Consider the following 21835-nt stretch of genomic DNA (forward strand, 5'->3'; position numbering starts at 1 on the left):
ATGAGGTTTTCGCTCACAATAAAATTTCTATCATCCAAAATTAGCATTTAGCATTACACAAAATATTGCACGTAATGTTAAGAAAAAATTTAAGCGTTTCTGACTATGATATAGAAATCATAACAATTGAAATAAATAATAATAAAAAACAATACATGATCAGAAGTGAATTATTTAAATTTACGTCATAACCAAATAACTTGTGGTGATCGAATGGAAGAAGAATCGCTGATATCACGATTGTGGAGAAACAAGTTAGTGGGCGGTTGTTTACTTTACCATAAAAATGTCTTAACTTTATTTTAACGATCTTTAAAATTTGCATAAATAGAGTAGATATTTTATCATTGCTATTGAGAAATAGGTACTGCATAAATAGAACTTGTTTTTAGTTGAGTATGAAACAAAACAAATATTTTTATGAAAACTGTTGTTGCTTTTCAAAAGGAAATTGTGGATCATTCAAAAAACATAAAATTATAAACAAAATGTCCTACATTCATCAGCTGGGAGATGTTGATGTTAAGAAACACCTCATCAACTTAAAGGTAATTATGTATTTTAAATTTACGCAGACTGTAATATAATTTTTATAATTACATACTTTATAACTTCTCTGCAATAAGATTTTGAGACAAAGTTCTTTAAACAAAAAAAAATAGCTCTTTTAATTAATTCCTCACTTTTTTAATAAATAATCACTAAATTAATCACACTCTTGCAATATTGTATTTTAATAATAACAACAATGTATTTCAAACTTGTAAACATTTTTCGTGAAGAGTCAGATTATAAACAATGCTTTAAATGACACACTTAATAATTGTTTAAAAAATTGTTTTTAGGTCATGCGATTAAACGATAATAATATTTGGGAAGAAAATGGACTTATTGCAAATAGACTTAAAAGAAATCTTAAAAAAGGATGAACAAATATGTGCTTTTCACCGGTACACGTTTGGTATTGCATGGAGTCCTCCAAAAACATGCTTTCATCCTCACCATCTAAATATAAAAGGAAAAAAATCTCCCGCTTTAAGGGCGTCACCAATACATGTCGTCATATCAATGTCAAAGCGATACAATGAAGTATTTTCAGTTAGTGCAATGCTGTGTTTTACCCATTTAAAGCAAGAAACTGCTTTATCTAGAGTCAACGAAAACACCAATTTATGTACAGAAACACAAACACAACAAGAACAAACATATATGACACCTGCTACTCCAGATGAAGAATTTGATCCCGGTGAAATTAATGTTTCACAGGAGATTTTGGACGAATCTCTTAGAAGCCGTGAGAGTGTAACTGAGGTTCTTAATGCAAGTCCAATAAAATTTAGATTAAAAAGGAAGTTCGAATATCTGGAAGATACTACTAAAGATAAGTTAAAACGCAAGTATGTTCGCCTAGAAAACTTATTAAAGAAAAAATTTGCGGAAGCTGTTGCTCCTGGACAAGAGGAAATACTTATAGATTTTCTTAACAGTAAAAATGTTGATGAAATAAATAGCCCTCTCCCAATTGAAATTATTCGTGCTCAGAAAGTATATAAGCAAAGTGATTCCATGGGAAAGTTAGTTATCCTCTCATTATTAGACCATACCAGGTATACCAAAAAGTTTATAATGAACACATTTGAGTGTACCAAACATCGTATAGAAACAGCAAGAAAATGGCATGCATCTCATAAAGGGTTGGCATTTCCAGAGAAGAAAGTATTCGTCCGATCTAGTCTTGATCAAACAAAGTGTGAACATTTCTTAGACTTTATATTTACAAGCGGTATTTTGCATGATGTTGCTTATGGAATAACCAAATTAAAATACGACAGCGGTGAAGAACAAAAGATAGTGCATGCAATACTGACGACAAAATATAGCCACGCTATCATGTTCTATCGAAAAAGTTGTAGTGAAAACAATTATATACCATTATCTGATTCAAGTTTGTGGAAAGTATTGCATGCAATAAAACCTTCAAGTCGAAAAAGCTTAGCTGGATTAGATGATGTTACTGCTTCAGGCATAAATGGTTTTCAAACATTACAAAAATTGGTACAAAGATTTAGTTCTAAATCTCTCGAAGCTGCCCTTGAAAAAAGAAAAAGGTATTTGAAAACAAGTTATCAAACCAATTGTAGTGTCAATGACTCAAACATTTCTTCTCATAGCTCAAAACATGCCTTATCAGATCCATCTGAAAAAAATCTTCAATCCAACACAGAGATATCAGAAGTGGTATGTGCCGATTGCTATGATTTGTGCAAAGCTATCGAGATGATCAAAGAACTAACAATTCAAAATTCTGACGATGCTGATTCTATTTATGATTTGGAAATTGCTGTAAAGGATGTATTCAACTACATAAAACACCTGATGAGAGACTCTCAACAGAAAAAGGCAAAAATCGAAGCTTTTAAGCAATTAAACGATGAAACTGCTTTCTGGCTTAAAGATTTTTGTCAAAAAATTCTTCCGGTTCGATACAGAGAGGGCCAAAGAGAGTATTTTGGCAAGAAAGGAATGAGTTTACATGTGGATATATTCTTCATAAAAATAGCAGGAAAGTTATTCAAACGTGTTTACTTTACTTCAATGTATAGGTGTGATCAGGGAATAGGTGATGTTGTTTCGTTAGCCACTGCAGTTTTAGACCAATTCAGAATTGATCAACCCCATATCAAGAAAATGTTTACCAAATCTGATAATGCCGGCTGCTATCAGGGAAATCTTTCAGCTGAAGCAATCTACAATGTATGCAAAGAGAGAGATATAAAGTTGCTGAGATATGATTATAATGAACCCTGTTGTGGAAAAGATCAATGTGACAGGGAGAGTGCAGTTGTAAAGACAATTTTAAGGAGTTACGTTGACTCTGGTAATAATCTTTTGACTGCTGAAGATATACACAAGGCTATGCATTATAGTTTTGGCGCTAAAGATGCAAAAGTAGCAGTTGCTCAAATTAGCAATGATAAAACTGTAGTTACTGGACCAAAGATTAAGAACATTAGCAACTATCATTCATTTGAGTTTGGTGAGAAAAGTATGAAGATGTGGCGTTATTTCAATATCGGTGAGGGAATTGAACAAGAGTATGGAAATCTTAAAATTCAACCCTCGATTAAGTTGTTGTTGCCATATAGCAAAACAGATAATTCAATTAAGCGTAACAAGTCACTTAAGGAAAAACAGAAAAGAAGTGACAGGCAATTATATTCATTAAGATTTTGCACTGAAATGAATTGTACTTTATCATTTGAAAGCGATGCTGAGTTAGAAGAACACATGCTATCCGGTCTTCATACAGTTCCGAAATCATTAACATCATTGGATAAAGTTCGCAACTCGTTTGTTCATAAGATGAAAATTACTTCACAACTAAATATGCCAATTTCTTCATCCTCTAACATTGCTTCCGTAAAAGACAAACCACATTGCATGAACATTTTTCTATTGCAAGGTTGGGCATTACCAGTTCGAAGTTCTTTTAGATTTTCAAATCAGCAGAAAGAACTGTTGTATAAATACTTTATTCGTGGAGAAGAATCAGGTAATAAAATGAGCCCTGAGCAGGTTCACATGCAGCTGAGGAGAGAACTTCCGCCTGATCAATATGTAACTAGCCAACAGATAAGATCTTTATTTTCAAGGTAGGCATTGTTGCTATCAAAACTTTTGCAAATTAGATTATGTTTCTGACTGTTAAATAGTTCTTTTACAAATATGAAATTAAAATTTAGGTGAAAGTTATAATTTTGTGTGTTTGTTTACATATGTTTAAAAATATGTACAATTGATATTGTTATAGATTTAGTAACCTGAAAAGAAAAGGTAAGCTGGTAGAACCGACAACAGAAAATAATGAAAATAGTCAGGTTAACGATAACAAAGAAGTTTATGGCGAAAATGATGACTTTAATCTGGCAGGAGACAATGAAGATGATAATAAATATGAGGAAGACATCGCCAATCTTGCAAAAGAAATTTGTCTTGTATGGAAAGTGAATGATTGGGTTGCTGTTGCATATGAAAAACAATGGAATATTGGATATATTGTGGAGGTAATATTATTCAAAATATATATTAGTTTCAAGTTTTTATTTTGTTTTACAAAACAGTGCTCTAAAATAAAAGGAATATAAATAAAATGTAAAAATAATTTCAGAATGACATTATATAAGACTTTACAAGTTTTATTGAATGTAAGCAAAATTAAACGAATCATAAACTCTTTATTATATTATTTTAAATGTTGCGCTAATACTTTTAGGTATCTATAACTGGGATCAGAGTTAATTGTATGATTAACGGGCAAGAGAAGAATACTTTTCGCCTGCCAGTTACTACCGAGGAGATAAATAACCAAACTGATAAAATTATCTGTTTAGTAAATGCTCCTTTTCTAATCAGTGGTTGTGGCGATTATTCATTATCCGAAGAAGACTATAATACAGTCATATCATTATTCTTAGAGAAACTTACTGCAGCAGAGTAGAAATTATGTGTGATGTGGTGGATAATGTGTGTAAATGACTCTATTAATAAATGAATAACTAATTTTTAAATGGAAAAACATTTAAATGTTTGATTTATGTTTTATTTAATTAGCAATATAGTTATCTTGATGTTAGATTTTTGTTCAGTTTTTAATTCATGTTATATCATGCGTGTGACAAAATCACACGAATTTTTTTTATTATTATGTTAGGACCTTTTTGTATTGACAGTTGGATATGTTTACGTTTTTACAAAACTAAGCGCCTCTGCCGTAATGGTTCATTTTGTAAGTATACTAAAACATTTTTTTCCAATTTCAAGCCTTAATATATTAAAAGGCCTTAGGTATCACATAACTTTCTTTGCATTTTTAGACTCAATACCTTTGATAATTTCAAATCCTAAAAGAAAAATTGTGTGCAACACTTCGCCGCTAGAATTAACTCCGATTAAAAGTTGACAAAAGTGATTGATTTTGTACTTTTGAACTATGATAATTAGCCAACCGCACAGTGTCACGCAACTTTTTTATATTTTTTGGAGAGAGCTTTTGGGTTACGTCTGATATTAACTACAAAAGCTATGTGCAACTTTTTGCCTTGCCAAAAAAATGGGTTCAAAGGTGGCAAAAACTAAATTTCTAAAAATTTTTAAAAAAATCTCAAAAATTTAAGCCCAGATTCCGAGTGAACGAAACATTTTTGAAATTTTTTTTTTTCCCCAACAGGTTTTCTCTATATTCTGATCAATATATAAAAAATTCAAGCAATTTGGAGGAGGTCACTTCCACAGTTTCAGGAATTTGCCTGATTCTTAGAAAAAACGGCTCTTAAGTTCAAATTACTTTTATTTTTACAATTGAAAAATCTTTTCATCATTCAGCAAAAAATTAGTCATAACAGAGGGAATTCTTTTTATAACATCAATTATTTTTTGTAAAAGACCATTAGTGTATAATAACCTGCATAATTTACTATAAATTTATTAGGCATTAAGATTTTCAACACTACTACTGGTAAGTTTTTAAAAATCTGGTTTCATGTTTCTAGTTGATATTCAAAGCAACTGTAACAAATGTTCACTAGTTAGATTGGCACGATACTTTGATTTAACAAATTTCAGTCGAAAATAAAGATTCACATGTATATGTTAAACCAAGAATTGAAATAAGTTTTATACTAATCCTTTTTAGTTGAGGACACTTACCTTCAGGAACCACTTTCCAATAATCTAATAAAGCTAGTGTTTTATGCAGCATTTAAAGATTTTGATCTTCTTAGAGATCTAGTAATTCTATTTCAAACTGAGATGTTTCTTTAAGTATATTTTCTAGTATTGGACAACCATCACTAATAATATCAATTAAAAAAGGGTTTACTAAAAATGCTAATGATGATTTAAGAGCATGCAAATCTTTAAACCTGATTTGAAAGTTTTCAAATAAATTTTGTAGTTTTTCCTGGTATGATTCAATCTTATGATCTTCATACTGAATTGTGGGATTAGGATTCTGAATCATCTTCTTCATTTGAGGAGAATGATTAACAGTTTTTAAGGTAAGATCTTTCTGAAATATAACAACTTTTTTTGAAAACTAAATATGTCTGAGCAAGATCAGATATATTTTTTTCTTTTCCCTGAAGCGGCAAATTAAGATTTTGTAAATGTTGCATTACATCAGTTTCAAAAATTCACACCGTCAAAGATTTCAAATGTCTTCTGCTTTTTAAGCAAAAAACATTTAATTGGTTTTAATAGTTCTACAAACCTAAAAAGAATGTTACTTGAAAGCCACCTTACAGCACAGTAAAATGACAAGTCACTTGGTTTGTCAGCAAGATACAATTCACTAATGAAATTTTTAAACTGTCTGTGATTTTTTGCATTAGATCGAACATAATTTACAATCTCCAGCACTGATTTAAAAACAATTGGAAAATTAAAATGTTTTGCTGCTAAATGTTCTTGATGAATCGCACAATGAACTGGGGATAAACTCTGGATATGTAGGATAACTATTTAATAAACCCATAAGCCCAATGTGTTTTCCAACCGTTGCTGTTGCACCATCTGTAGCAACACTAACAAGCTTGTTCTTTGGAGCATTGGCTTTCATCAGAACAGTGCCAAGGGCTTCCTTTAAATCAATTCCACGAGTTGTGTCTTTTAGCTCTACTAAATCTAGCAACTCTTCTTTCACAAGTACATCTGATGTTACATATCTAACAAATATTGCCATTTGAGGTTTATCTTGAATATCTGTTGATACATCCAATGCTAAACTGTATGCTTCAAAAATTTTAGGTCATTTAACAAATGCTGTTCAACTTCGACACTTATTTCAGATATTCTTCTTTCAGTTGTATGTCGAAAAATAGAAATATTTGAAATTAACCTTTTGAATGTTGCTAGTATTAGAATCTAAAACTGAAATCACATCAAAAAGATTTTGTTTTACAAACTCTCCATCGGTGTAAGGATGTTTCCTTTTTGCAATGTTCCAAGCTATAATAAAACTTGCTTCTGTTGTAATATTTGATTCGTTGCTGGAAGATGAAATATTCATTTGTTGATTTTTAAATATTGTTTTAAGCAAATTGATTTTATTTTTTTAAGACATAAATTGATTGGGTATTCTTCAAAAAAACACATATGTTTTGTTTCATAGTGACGCTTAACATTACATGTCTTATTATGAGCTAGTTCAGTATTGCAAATTATACACGTAGGTTCATTTTCTTATACAATAAATGCGTATTTTTCTGTCCAATCATCATGAAATGAACTGTTCTCATCTTCAATTTTTCTTTTCTTATTTTTATTGTGAAGTGCTTTGTTGTCATTTTTTGCTCTATCCATTTTTCAAACAATATGTCTTCCGGCTATGTATAATTCAAGTTTGTATTATCAGTCAATCAATAAAACTTTTGAAAAGAGCTACATGCGGCTCAATAAATCCATATATCGAAAACTTGCTTCAAAAGACTTTTTTTTGAATTGAAAAGAATCAAAAGAATTTTTTTTACATTAAATCGCAAGCCGAACAATTTTCTGTATTGACTGAATTTTACAGCAAATTAAGTATATGAAAAAATCTATTTATTCTACCAATATTATTAATTATTCATTGATATTACGATATACTTCTATGTTTTAGAGAACTTAAAATGAGCAAAAAATTAAAGCAAAGTCCAATAGTGAACAAAAAATAGATATAAAAAAATAAGGAAAATAAAACATCGGTACAAATCCGTTTTCCAAAAGTACTTTGATTTGTTACAATATTAAATTGAAAAACAGATTGATATAAATAAATTTGATAAAATAGAGTGAACTTTCAGCTACACAATTCGAATAAAGTTTTTTCACAAATAAGTTCAAAACTAAATAAAAGCAACGTCAAAAAAGGAGCACTACAGAATTAAAGCTCGTCAACGGACAAAACTTGTTTTATGAGAATTTTTACATCAATAACTGGCACAGCTTATTATATAGTATTCAAACACTTAATTAAATATATACAATCAAACTGAAATGAAAAATAAAAACTGTGCCTAAAAATATATTCTTTAGTTACTAATGTAGTAAATTTGTATTCATCAATTTCACTAAAAAATACTAAGTAAACTCTTATAGCCAAATTAAATAAAAGTTTACTTTGTCTGAAACGAAAGATTTTATTTTTTGCAGTGGGTTTCACAGCTTAATACTAAGCTTCGCGATGTGAAGAATTACAAATGATAGTCTTATTATTATGGAGAATTATGGGACTTTTTTTATGATTGTTTAACCTATAGAGATAAGAAATAAAATTATTCAAATAAAAATTCTGGGTTATCAATACAAATTTTACATATATAAACACGGGGTAAACTCTATTTTGTTTTGTTTTGTTTTTTAGGAAGCTTTTAAAAAAGTAAGCTCTAAAATTTGAACCCCCGTTCCTTATAAATATAAGAACAATAATTTCTTTTTTTTTAGCTTTAATTAAATATTAACAAAGTTAATTATTAATTAGAAAAGATATAAACATTTAGAGTAAAAGCCATATAAAGTTATGCTGAGCAGTATTTTGAGTTTTATTTTTCTGATTTTTTTGTAAACAAACGTCATTAAGGATTGATAACATTTCAATAAAACTCAAAATGAATGAAAATTTACTCGTAGACAAAGTGTTAAGACCTTTTGGTTTATATGTACCTAAAGTTTAGTGTTTAGTGTTTATAAGAAAATTAAAATTGTATTATTTTTGATAATGATTTTTTGATTTAAGTTTTTATTTTTATTTTTTTTAGTCCACCTATCTTTTAAATATATTTAAGTTGAGCAAGATAGTTAATTTAAATATCTTGAAAAATACGCTTTTCTTGATAAAAAAAAAATCTAATAGATAAAAAATGATTGTTGGACGGCAATCGAGTGAGATACACGGGCACATCTTTACTTTACGATAAAAAAAGAACTTGCTACCTTCCTCTTGCTTATAAATTTTTTTTCCTGGAATCACTTAAATGTTGTTATTATATTTATTTATTGGGCTTTGATTATTTTCCCGCAATTTTAAGTCTAACTTTGCGTCATCTTATTTATTTGGTAAGTTGAGCAGGTTTGAAAAATAACTTGAAACAACGAAAGAACATGCAAAACAACTGTGTTAAGTAAAGATTTAGGTCATATATATATATATATATATATATATATATATATATATATATATATATATATATATATATATATATATATATATATATATATATATATATATAATATATATTTGAAAGATGACATCTTGTATGAGAGTATATTATATATTATTTTAAAACATCAAGAAATACAGTTTCTCTCAATACAAATAATATTATTATATAAGAAATTTTCACTGGGTTATAGATACCAGCATCATCAACTTGTAAAATATTTTACAAGCTGATGATGCTGGTATCTATAACCCAGCGAAAATTTCTTATATAATAATATTATTTGTATATATATATATATATAAAAATTAGAAAGGTAATTTATCAAAACATATATTCGTCTAAAATCATGATTGGTCACAGTTATTGCGAATAAAATTTTTATTGTAGACTCAATTTTATTTTCGGAAATGCGCATAAAATATAAAGTTTGTCTAATTAATACAATATAAAAATGATTAGCAAATAAGAAACTTTCTTATGCCTAATGATTTTGTTTAAAAAGTAAGTTCTGAAACATCTCTGAAAAAATAAATATTATATTGTACTTTATTTATCAATAAAATAGTAACTCTTTTAACATAAATATATATCTCAGTAAAATAAACATATTTCTCTAAAATAACGTCCTCATATTATAATAATTAATATTAATGTGATATTTAATGTATCATAAATACTATATGTAAACCTAAGAATAAAAACATAAAAATACATTAAAGGTATATTAATTATAAATTTTTCAGTATTATTTACCATTAATTACTTTTAATTCAACTTTTATTTTTTTCTTATTTGGCATATAGAATCTTTTACATCGTTCTATCAAACTTCAAACCATTTTCCTCCATGTTAAAATAAATGTTTGTAACAATACAATTAACAAATTTTACACCAAAAACTTGTTGTTCATCAAATAAGAATGAAGTAGTATAATTATTTAAACTAGGTACACATACTATCGTTCACAAAGGTTTGAGTCTCTTGGTAGCAAAACAGCAGTATCTAATATTGGAAATGCTTTTGCAACATAATGTGTAAGATCAACTGCTGGTAAAATCAATCCACCGCAATTAGGTTTTTCAACTTCATTCCGCCTCACCAGGTTCAGCTAATATTAAATCTTTGTAAATACCACATTTTACCTTTGTATCAAACTTTTAAACCGAATGAACAGAAAAAACTTTAGCAACTTCAAAACTGTCTGAACCTAAATTGCATTCTTTAATATCTCGTAAAATTTCTTACAATTTATTATATTACATTTTAAGTACAGATATTATATAAATTTGTTTTCTTATATCTTTCTCCTAGATATTGACTTGTTTTTTAAGTAACGCTTTTACAACAAAAATACATTCAAATGTTTTAAGTTCATGCAAACCAGTTGAAAGTTTAACACCACTTATTTGTTGATACTTACAAATTTGTTGATACTTAGAAAATGATACTTAGATTGAAAATCTTAGCTCTAACAGATCCGTTTGCAAGAGTGAAATTTAAAAAAATTGATATTCTTTTCTAATTAAATCATCAATAATTGATGCTGTCCATCTTAATGTGGCTCTCAAATCCTCAGATATTTTTGAACTTAATGTAAAACTGTGTGAGTTTGTAACTTAAGATTATTGCCAAGCTTCAGTTCAATCAGATGACTTCCTTAAAAATAAAAGTTTTATATCACCAAAAACATTTCCAATACAGTTCCAATACAAATGATGTTGCAATTTTACATGGGTCATTTCATGCCAAATCGACCAAAATTTTAGGATTTCAACATGGACCCCCTCAGATTTTGATGAAACTTAGTGGGTTTGTTAATATCAATGAGAAAAACAATTCCTGAAAATTTCAGCATAAAATCTTTTGTGGTTCATGAGATATGGTCATTTGAAATTTCTGATTTTACCAGAAATAAAAACTTCAGTAGCAAAAAAATGATTTGTTCATACTTTAGCTCTATATTTTAAAAACAAAATTTCAGAAAATCTTCTAGTTTTTTTTATTGTATACAACTCTAGACTTAATTTAATAAAACTTTGACATTCAATTCTTGAATGCTACATTTTTTCCATAATGGCTACCTAAAAAAACGAAAAAATTGTTTGCAAGTATAAAAAGTTGGTTTTTGATGAGTCAATATACAAAACCTGCAGTTTAAGAAGTGAAAAAAATTTTTTTTTTAATTTCTATATATGGTAGGCTTCTAAATTTTTAGAAATTTACTGATAAGATACAATTCAGTAAAAAATTATAGACCTCTAAAAATGGTTGCGGCTAAAACTTAGGAAAATGTGCCTCCACTTCAAACCACCGGTAACCTAGGATCAACACTGGTTTTAAGAAGATTTTTTTTTCTTCTAATTTAGTAGACTTTATTACAGTGATTTCAGAAAAAAAAATAGTGGGTACTCATAGGGAAGTTACAAAATCAGAAAATTGAAAATTGCCCAAAATGCATTAAAAACAATAAAAATAAAGTTATTGTTGTACTTTAGTTTGTATTATATATTGTAATACAAAGTATTTATGAGTTTAAAAGTATTTCATAATCAGTACTAGAAATAAGTCTGTAGTTAAGCCTGAATTAAGCTCAATTTTTAAATAGCCCTAGCTCTTTCCTGTCCCCTCCCCCTCCTCCGTCCATTTACTTTTTAACGTACACATTTTTTCCCAAATTTTAGAAAAAATTGTGATTGAACACTTCTCCTTACATGGTGCGTCTGGTTTTATGTATGATGTATGAAGTGCCTTTATGCCCAAACACACCACTAAACATACACATATAAAAACTGAAATTTAGTTTTTAATGTTTTCATATAAAACTTATTAGTAGCCTATTAAGTAAAACTGAAATGAAAGACTTTTAGTCTATGTCACCTGATATTTAATACCATGACTATAAATTTTATAATATTTTTTCAATACATTCACGATTCCACCCTTCCTGATTAATTTGACTTATTTGATTATCATTTTCAAATTTAGATTACGACTTATATCAAGTTATAAGAGTTATTTTACTTGTCAACATAATGCGCAAGTTGATTATGTAATAAAGAATATTATTATTATTAAGAATATTATTAATGTAATAAACAATCAATATAAACAATGAATCTTTTAAATGATTTTCGCTAAAAAACCATGTTTAAATCAAATAATTCAAGTTTATAATAATTTTGCGAAGCTGTTATTTAATTATGTTACTTATGCTATTGCACGATGAAATAGTTCAGTTTTTTCTTGAGCTGAAATGGTTGATAAACGAAATAAAGATAATATAAAAGATAGATAAATAGATGAAATAATTAATCTAAATAGTTTTTTTTTGAGCTGATAGTTTATACCAGTTACGAATTGATTGAACTTTTGAGGATGAAATTTTGCACAAAACATGCGTTATTTGAACACTGCAAATATCTTCTTTACGTGGCTAAGTAAAAGTGTTTAAGGAAATAGGCTGCTTTATTAACTAAAAATCAATATTAGCTAAAAATCATTTTGCATCATAAACACATGGTATATTAATTCCTGATGAAAGAGAAACTATATGCTGCATTTTAGGTACATTTATATTAGTATACATATTGTCAAATGACACCCGTCTTTTCTGTAAAGTTTATGCAATATTATACAGTTGCATCATTTGAAATGTATTGAAAATATATTTTGCGCACACGAATCATACATTTTCTCAGGTGAATTGATAGGATTTGTAAATGATTGTAAACTGGCCTTAGCTACAAGTCTTTTGATAGAGCCCCCAACACCATGGCAAGCACTCTTTCCATGTGATGTAGCAAAAAAATGCCAATCTGCAGATATTTTATGATCTAGTTCATGGTGACATAAGTTAGATTTGTTTTTATAGTTTTTGTATTGTGAACATGCACCATCACTAAAAAAAATGCAATAATTAAAGTAAGGCAACAACTCTTTTGTTTATTACTTCATAAATGAAACAATGACCTGAGTTTGTATTTTGTTGCAAATGATCTGAAATGTTACAAACACTTTTACATTTTATGTAAAATATGATTACTTGGTAATGATTAAATATGATTACTTGGTAATTGATTTTTGGCTATATAATGGTGGTCTCTTAATTGGTATATTTGTTAACAAGCTTTTTCAATAAAATCATGCATAGAAAGAGTGACTGGAACTATGTCAGGGCTTGTGATGAAGAAAATCGTCAAGCGTGTTATATCGCGCTCGTAAAATTAGAATATGTTTTCATCGATCGTGATTATGTGCGCCAAAATAACGTCGGCGAGCGCGATCATGAAAATTGCTGAAGGCGATGCTCATAAAAAGCTTTTTATTTTTTTATATATCTTTTTTTATTTGTTACATAATTCTTTCGTCAAAAAATGTTTGAATTAGTATCACACTCATGAAACTACTTCAACGAAGTAGATTTTTATACTTCCAAACTTCTTGTATATTGTCAGATCGCGATTTTATTTTTACCTATTTATAAAAAAATAAAAACAAAAACGCAACTTCTTATTGATTTAGTATTGAAGTATAATTTAGCGACTTGGTTTTGCTTCGTTGTTTTGATATACGTATTTTAAAATGTTACGCTGTAAACTTAATTAACGGTTAATGGTTTTTATATTTCTTGATATTTTTTATTCAAATTAATTATTTAATTTTTTTCTAAAATTTCTTTTTTAAATTACATTTTTTTATCTTAAAAAAATAACGCAAGAATAATTTGAAATAATAATAATTTAGAATAATAACTTTCCATTTAATAAATGTTGACTTTGTTTCCTTTTCGAATGCGATTGCGAACATTCTAAACAACAGAATCGTTTTAAATTTGAGTTAAAATAAATAATATTTAATAAAAAAACCTATACCATAAACAAAAACTAATTTTAAAAATTACTCTATTATTAATATTTATTTTTATTATAAACGATGTGTGGAATATTACAAACAATAAATCAAATAAATCTTACTTGATATTTTCACAAGATTAAAAATACTCTGCAGTTTCAATTTTCTTATAGTGGTTTTCTGATTTTCTATTCTTATTTTACTTGCGCATTTTTGTATTCACACGGTGTTTCCACGTGCACATTCCATAATTGAAATTAGTGACTATTAACGACTTCAAACTGCTCATTCATTACGTTAGTGCAAAAGAGAACGACGTAGTGCTTTTTATATTTTATATTAGTGCTTTGATAATAGAATATCTTTAATAAAAAATCTTTTTTAAATATTTTATGAAAATAGAAAAATAATCCCGAACTATTGGACGAGCGTTATTTTATACGCTCGTTATAAGCTGAACGAGCGTTGTTTATCGCGCCTAGAACATTTGAAAATACCGTTTACGGGCGCGTTTTACGAGCGGAGCGCGATCGCGCTCGCTTCATCACAAGCCCTGCTATATCATATTTTTTGTTGGCTTTTTGTCACTGATTAAAGGTGATATCTTCGATGACATGTCTATCAAACAAAGCAGTAAGATACTCTTTTAGTGTGTTGGTATCTGGGCAAATATGCAGCATACAGTCTTGATTTGTTTAGTCACATACAACCATTGTCAAGAGGTCTTTATAGTCTGAAATATCTAGTATTTGTAATGCTAAAAGTTTTGCATTTTGGTGGTACTCACAAACACATACTTAATGGAGACCTGAAGCACCTCTATTAAGAATAAACCACTTTGGCCTAAGTTTTTTAGCAAAAATCATTTAAAAGATTCATTGTTTATATTGATTGTTCATTACATTAATAATATTCTTAATAAAAATAATATTCTTTATTATAAAGTATGAACTTCAAAGTATGAACAAATCATGTTTTTGCTACTGAAGTTTTTATTTTTGGAAAAATCAGAAATTTCAAATGACCATATCTCATGAATCACAAAAGATTTTATCCTGAAATTTTCAGGAATTGTTTTTCTTATTGATATTAACAAACCCACTAAGTTTCATCAAAATCTGAGGGGTCCATGTTGGACCTTGGTCTAGTTTGCATGGAATGACCCTACTGTTACTAATTGTCCACCATATATTTATCAAATTTAGAAAACTTGATGCATTAGTTTTATCTCAAAAATTTCTATAGCTAATGTAGTGGGATCACATATTTCAAGAGCAAGCAGGGGTGGATCCAAAGGCAATTAGGGGATGGGGGGGGGTTGATCTGAAGGACCCCCCCCCCCTCCTTCCCCAAAGAAGTTGACTTTTAAGTTATAGTCGGTTTTTTGACGATAGTTGGGTATTTGATACAATTCAGTTGGGTAAATATTTGTTTTAGGGACTTTTTTTAAAAATCAGTCGTGTACTTTTCAAGGATTTACCCCCCCCCCCCTAATTTTTTATGTAGAATTGCATCTGGGTGGATCCAGCATTTTTTTATTTTTGGGATAGCTGACTTCCAGAACTAAAGCAAACTCAAAACATTTAAATGTTTATACTTGTGTAAAATAAAGATGTCAAATATTGTGATGATTAAAACCTGGCAAAAAAATTTGGGTTTTTTGTTTCCAGGCATTAATTTTTTGCAAAGCATCTTTATTTAATTATTCGATTTAGTTTAAAGTTTATCAAACTTTAATGGTTTTGGTTGAAGCATGCTTAAATACATATAAATATATATATATTTTTTAATTGGAAAGGTTAAATTTCTTCTCAATTCTGTGTTTTATTAATAATTTTAGTATTTAATCTTAATTAATTAAAAAAAAAAAAAAAGTTGTTAAAAACCTTATTTTTTTATTTTATTGCAAGTTTTACTTTGTGCAAATTTATATTAATCTTTATATACTTATTTATTTAATATTTATTTCTAAGAATTTGTTATTTTACTTTTTATTGATTATTTTATTACTTTAAAAGAAATTTTTTTTTTTTAATTTTTAAATTTAAAAAAAAAAAATTTCTTTATGACCCTGTAACTTTTTGTTTTTGTTTTATCTTTTTAAAAATAAAGTCTTTTTTTATATATATTGGTAACATTTATATACTGGAATCTGATATCTGAATACTGAAATCGGAAAGCAATTGTATAATGCATATAGTCACTGAATTTAAGAGAACACCTCCCAGAAGGAGCTCAGTATATCTTCATGGCCAGGTTACTTTATAAAAAATTCCAGAAGTTTTTCTACCAAATACAAGTACCCAAAATAAAAAAATTATGATGAACTTGATAAAGTGTTTAAACTCGGCAAATTTAATAACAGCAGCAGACTTGAGTAGAACAATGTCAAAACAATTAAAATGAACAAATTAAATGAAGTGATGGAAAAAAGATTAGTAGCAATACGAACACAAAATATAAAGGTAAAAAATAACTTTTAAAATTCCAAAAGAAATACTGTTATTTGAGAGTAGTAGCTTATGATTAGATCACCTTTAAAAAAAGTATGGTTATATATTATCTATACGGCCAATAAGTATGGATTTTAAAAAAGCATTCTCAGTTTTTATATTTAAATAATCATATACGATTAAGCAATAATATGATTGACACTTTGATTTTTTAGGGTAATAAAAACAAAAAACTTTCAAAAACAAATATAACTCATGTATATTCATGCATGTTTATATCATTTATAGTTATTATTTTTATTTATACTGTGTTATCATTTAAGGTATTGTTTTATAATTTAAATTACTTAGATTCATTAATGGATGAAGTACTTTATTTATATCTTAATTAAATTATTCACTTTTAAGTATTTGATAAGTACTTAAAACAATAGTTCTTCTTATGCTTCTCTTTCTACAATTGCGTTTTTTTCTATTCAATCCCGGGGACAACTTTTTCAATCCCGGGATTTCGGGATTGAAAAAGAAAATGTCCGGGATTTTGCTATCCCTATTTAAGTTGACTTGTTTTGCCTATAGATGCAAGAGATTGTACTGATGGCATTACTTTTTATAAGTACGTTATGCTACACCAAGCAAGAAATTTCACAAAGCAATGATATATATCAATAAAATATATTCTGTAAAATATTGACTAATAAAATAACAAAATCACCAGAGTAATAGCATATATGGTATTACAATGGTAAATTTTTTGTTTTATTAGTCTATATTTTTATAAAATTCCGTCAAAAATTAAATATCAAGATTTGACAAAAGTTGATAACTGCTCTATGTAAAGAAAAATTTACTGGTCCTCATAAATAAACAGTGATATTTAAAGAAGAAGAAATACTAAATCACCTTTTACAAAAGCTGATATGGATTGACCCTCATGTGTAAGAATTCAGTATGGTGCAATACCAGGCATTTTTGAAGCACTATAGGAATAGCATATACAATTAAGAGATTGAAAGATAAATATGTATAATTAATATATTTGTTTATCTTTAATTTTTTTTACATTTAATAAAAAACTCACAAACATTTTTTTTTATTCCATAAGATATTCACACTGTGTAAAATATGGCCTCTTCTAAAAGCGTGTTTACTATCTGAATGTCTACTTCAGTATTCCAATATTTTGGAATAAACTGAACCCAATAATCAGTTATGCTTGGTTTCCAATAGTTGTAGAAATGTCGTACAACAGTTGTAAAACAACAATGCTTTATAATGAAACATTTTCTTGCGTAAGTTACACAACTTACGCAAGAAAATATTTTCGTTTATGTTGTAAAACAAAGGTTGCGGAAATACAATCAAACCTATTTCGGCAACAAAAAACATTGGAAACCAAGCCTTAGCAAATAACTCTTTGTAATATATTACAACCTCGTAAACAACTGGCAAATTATTCAATCATTTATATCTATATTTTGACCAGCAAAGTTTTCTCCTAGAAATATAAAGTTTCGCGCAAAACTTAACAATATTTTGGGTTAACCAAGATGGCGGCCGATTTTTAAAACTGGCTTCACCGCGTTTTTTATAAAGTATATATACTATAATCAATTGGTTGCAACCGGTAAAAAGTGTCAACAATGGTTACAGGACTGGTGCAAAACATGAAAACAAACCTACAATAAAAATTTTTGGTATATGTCTTTAAAATAACATAAAGATTCATTTGTTACGACAGTATTTAGTTTTTTTTTAAAACTCAATGAGGCCTGCACGAGGTAAAAAAAAAATAAAAAAAAAAAACGAAAAACAGTTTTTCATTTCCTTATTAAAGTCCGCAAAAAAATGCCTATTTGTTAGTGAAAATTTTTCCATGACATTTGAACACCTCTAATATATATATATATATATATATATATATATATATATATATATATATATATATATATATATATATATATATATATATATATATATATATATATATATACTTGAATTATGACGTATTTTATACTTTAAACTAACTCTATTATCTGTTCCAAATAGCCCTAATGGCGGGGTTTGTTGGAACACTTTTTTGCTGCTTCTAATCAAAGATATATATCTTTTTTAACGTGAACGGACGTGCTTTTGTAAACTAAATTAAAAATCGCTAAATTTACCGTTTCTCAAATTAAAGACCTGTTAGATATTCATGAGAATACTTTATCTCGTTAAATATTTTTAACTTCTCGTTAAAAATATTTAACGAGAAGTTTGATAAAATGGAAATTAAGCTATTAAATCTTCAAGAAGAAAATACAAAACTAAAAAAAGAAACTAATGAACTAAGGAAATCGGCGGAGTTTCTTAGAGAGAAATATGAATCAATTGTTCAAGAACTTTCTGAAATGAAAAAAAAAGCCAAACTTAACATCAAACCAAAATGATATTACAAACGTTGTTGTCAAAGACAAACTAGCTGAGTTGGAAGACAGGAGCAGAAGAAATAACCTAAGGTTTACGGGAATTGAAGAAGATGAAAACAAAACGTGAGAATTGAGCGAGGAAAAGATTCAAAATGTTTTAAAGACAAAACTTGGATTTAAAAGTAATGTTGAAATTGAACGGGCGCACAGGACAGGGAAAAAAAGTAGCGATGGAAAAAAGTACAACAGAACCATAATAGTTAAATTTTAAACTACAAAGACAAAAAAACTGCGTTGGATAACTATGTTCAGTTAAAATTGTGGAACGATCGATTTTACGTAAACGAAGACTACAGCGAAAGAACTTTAGAATTGCGAAAACAGTTATTTAAAGAAGCAAAGGATTTGAGAGCCAAAGGTAAATATGCTAAAGTTATATATAATAAACTTGTAACGCGCGACTTTTAAGAACTTCTTTTATTTTAGATTTATTGATTTTATCTTTATTATTTATTTTTTTAAATTTTTATTGTTTTTATATACAAAAATGGATTCAAGTCGCTCTAAAAATTTTGATATTTTTAAATTTAATGATTTTATACTTAACAAAGAGTCCGATCCGGATCAAAGTTATTTTAGTGGAACAGATGCTTTACAAAGCAACTGCAGCTATTTTTATACTTTTGAAATAAAAGAATTTCTTGAGCGTGATAAATTTAATGCAATTCATATAAATATAAGAAGTTTTAAAAAAAATTTTGAAAATCTTTGCAATAGTTTTGAGGAAAATCTAACTATTTTTAGTGTAATTTGCCTAACTGAAACCTGGTGTAGTTCTGATGACTCAAATTTAGATAATAATTTTAAAATACCGTGCTATAATTTAATTTCATTAGGGCGGAAAACAAATAAACGCGGCGGTGGTTTTAATTATTTATGTAAAAGAAAACCTACGGTATTTTGTTAGGCATGACATAAGTATTTCTGACGTCAATATAGAGGTTTTAACGATTGAAATATTGAGCAATAAAACTAAAAACATTGTAAGTAGCTGTTGTTATCGCCCACCTACTGGCGAAATTAAAACATTTAGTTCATTTTTACATGACGATATTGTAAATAAAAGCAACCACGAAAAGAAATTACTTTACATATTAGGTGATCTGAATTTAAATTGCTTTGAGTATCACGTCAAAAAAGACATTAATGGGTTTTATAATGGCCTATTTGAAAATGGAGCAGTTCCTCTAATAAACAAACCAACAAGAATTACTCAAACAACAACTTCCTTAATTGATAACATTATAACCAATGATATTTTTAATAATTCGCTTAAAAAAGGCATTATTAAAAGTGACATATCTGATCATTTCCCTATTTTCTTTTCAATAGATATTTATGCGAAAATTTTATATAATGAAAAAAAATCATTTAAAAAACGACTTTTTCATAATAAAAACCTAGAATCTTTTAAATATCAACTTTCTTTAGTTAATTGGGAAATTATTAACTTTTCTGAAGACATTAATTTAATATACAAATCTTTTTTTTAAATTTTTTATGAAATTTATGACATCAATTTTCCCAAAGTAGAAATTAATTACAAACATAAAAAAATTAAATCGCCATGGATTATTAAAGGTATTCTAAAATCATCTAAAATTAAACAAAAACTTTATATTAAATATTTAAAATTAAAAACAACTGAGAGTAAGACCAATTATAAAAATTACGTAAGACTATTTGAACGCCTTAGGAAAAATTCAAAATTAATATACTACACTAATTTACTTGAAAAATACAAATTAAACTCTAAACGCACTTGGCAACTAATAAACGAAATTACGGGTAACACTAAAAAAATATCGCAATCTTTGCCCTCAGTTATTAAAGTTGATGATAATTTTATTCTTGATCAAAAAACAATTGCTTCCGCATTTAACAAATATTTTGTATCTGTAGGACAAAACCTAGCCGAAATAATTCCAAACCCTAAAAAATCATTTAAGGCAACATATGACCCTCTAAACTCGTATCTAAATTTTTTTGATTTGTCTTTTGAAGAGTTTGAAAGTGCTTATAAATTGTTAAAGTCAAATAAAGCAGTTGGTCCAGATGATGTCAATGGGAATGTTATTATAAACTGTTTTGACGTTTTAAAAGATATACTTTTCCAAATTTTTAAATGCTCTATTAATCAGGGAGTTTTTCCTGATGATTTAAAAATAGCAAAAATTATTCCTATATTTAAAGAAGGAGAAAAAACTAATGTTAAACACAATCGTCCAATTTCTATCCTCTCTGTTTTTTCTAAAATTTTAGAAAGAATTTTGTACAACAGAATATACAATCACCTTTTATTTTATAACATGCAATTGTTATATAAAATTATTATATAACATGCAATATGGATTTAAAAAAAATAATTCAACAGAGCATGCAATTATTCAGCTTACAAGAAGTATGTCAGACTCATATAATAATTCTAAATTCACATAGGGAGTATTTATTGATTTAGCGAAAGCGTTTGATACCATTAATCATAAAATTCTTGTTAAAAAATTAAAAATGTTGTGGTATAACAGGCAATGTTTTAAAATTGTTAAAAAGTTATTTAACTAATCGCACACAATTTGTTTACGCCGATGAAACATTATGATCAAATTTGTTAAATATTACATGTGGAGTTCCTCAAGGATCCATATTAGACCTCTTCTTTTCCTTATTTATATTAATGACTTATACAAAGCCTGGGATTTAATAACAATTATGTTTGCTGATGACACCAATTTATTTATGTCAGACAAAATCATTTCTACTTTATTTAGTTGCTTGAACATTGAGTTAATCAAAATATGTGACGGTTTAAGACTAACAAATTATCTCTTAACATTGATAAAACTAAATGGGTTCTTTTCCA

The sequence above is a fragment of the Hydra vulgaris genome, chromosome 13 (assembly GCF_038396675.1).
Source record: "Hydra vulgaris chromosome 13, alternate assembly HydraT2T_AEP".
Classification (NCBI taxonomy): Eukaryota; Metazoa; Cnidaria; class Hydrozoa; order Anthoathecata; family Hydridae; genus Hydra; species Hydra vulgaris.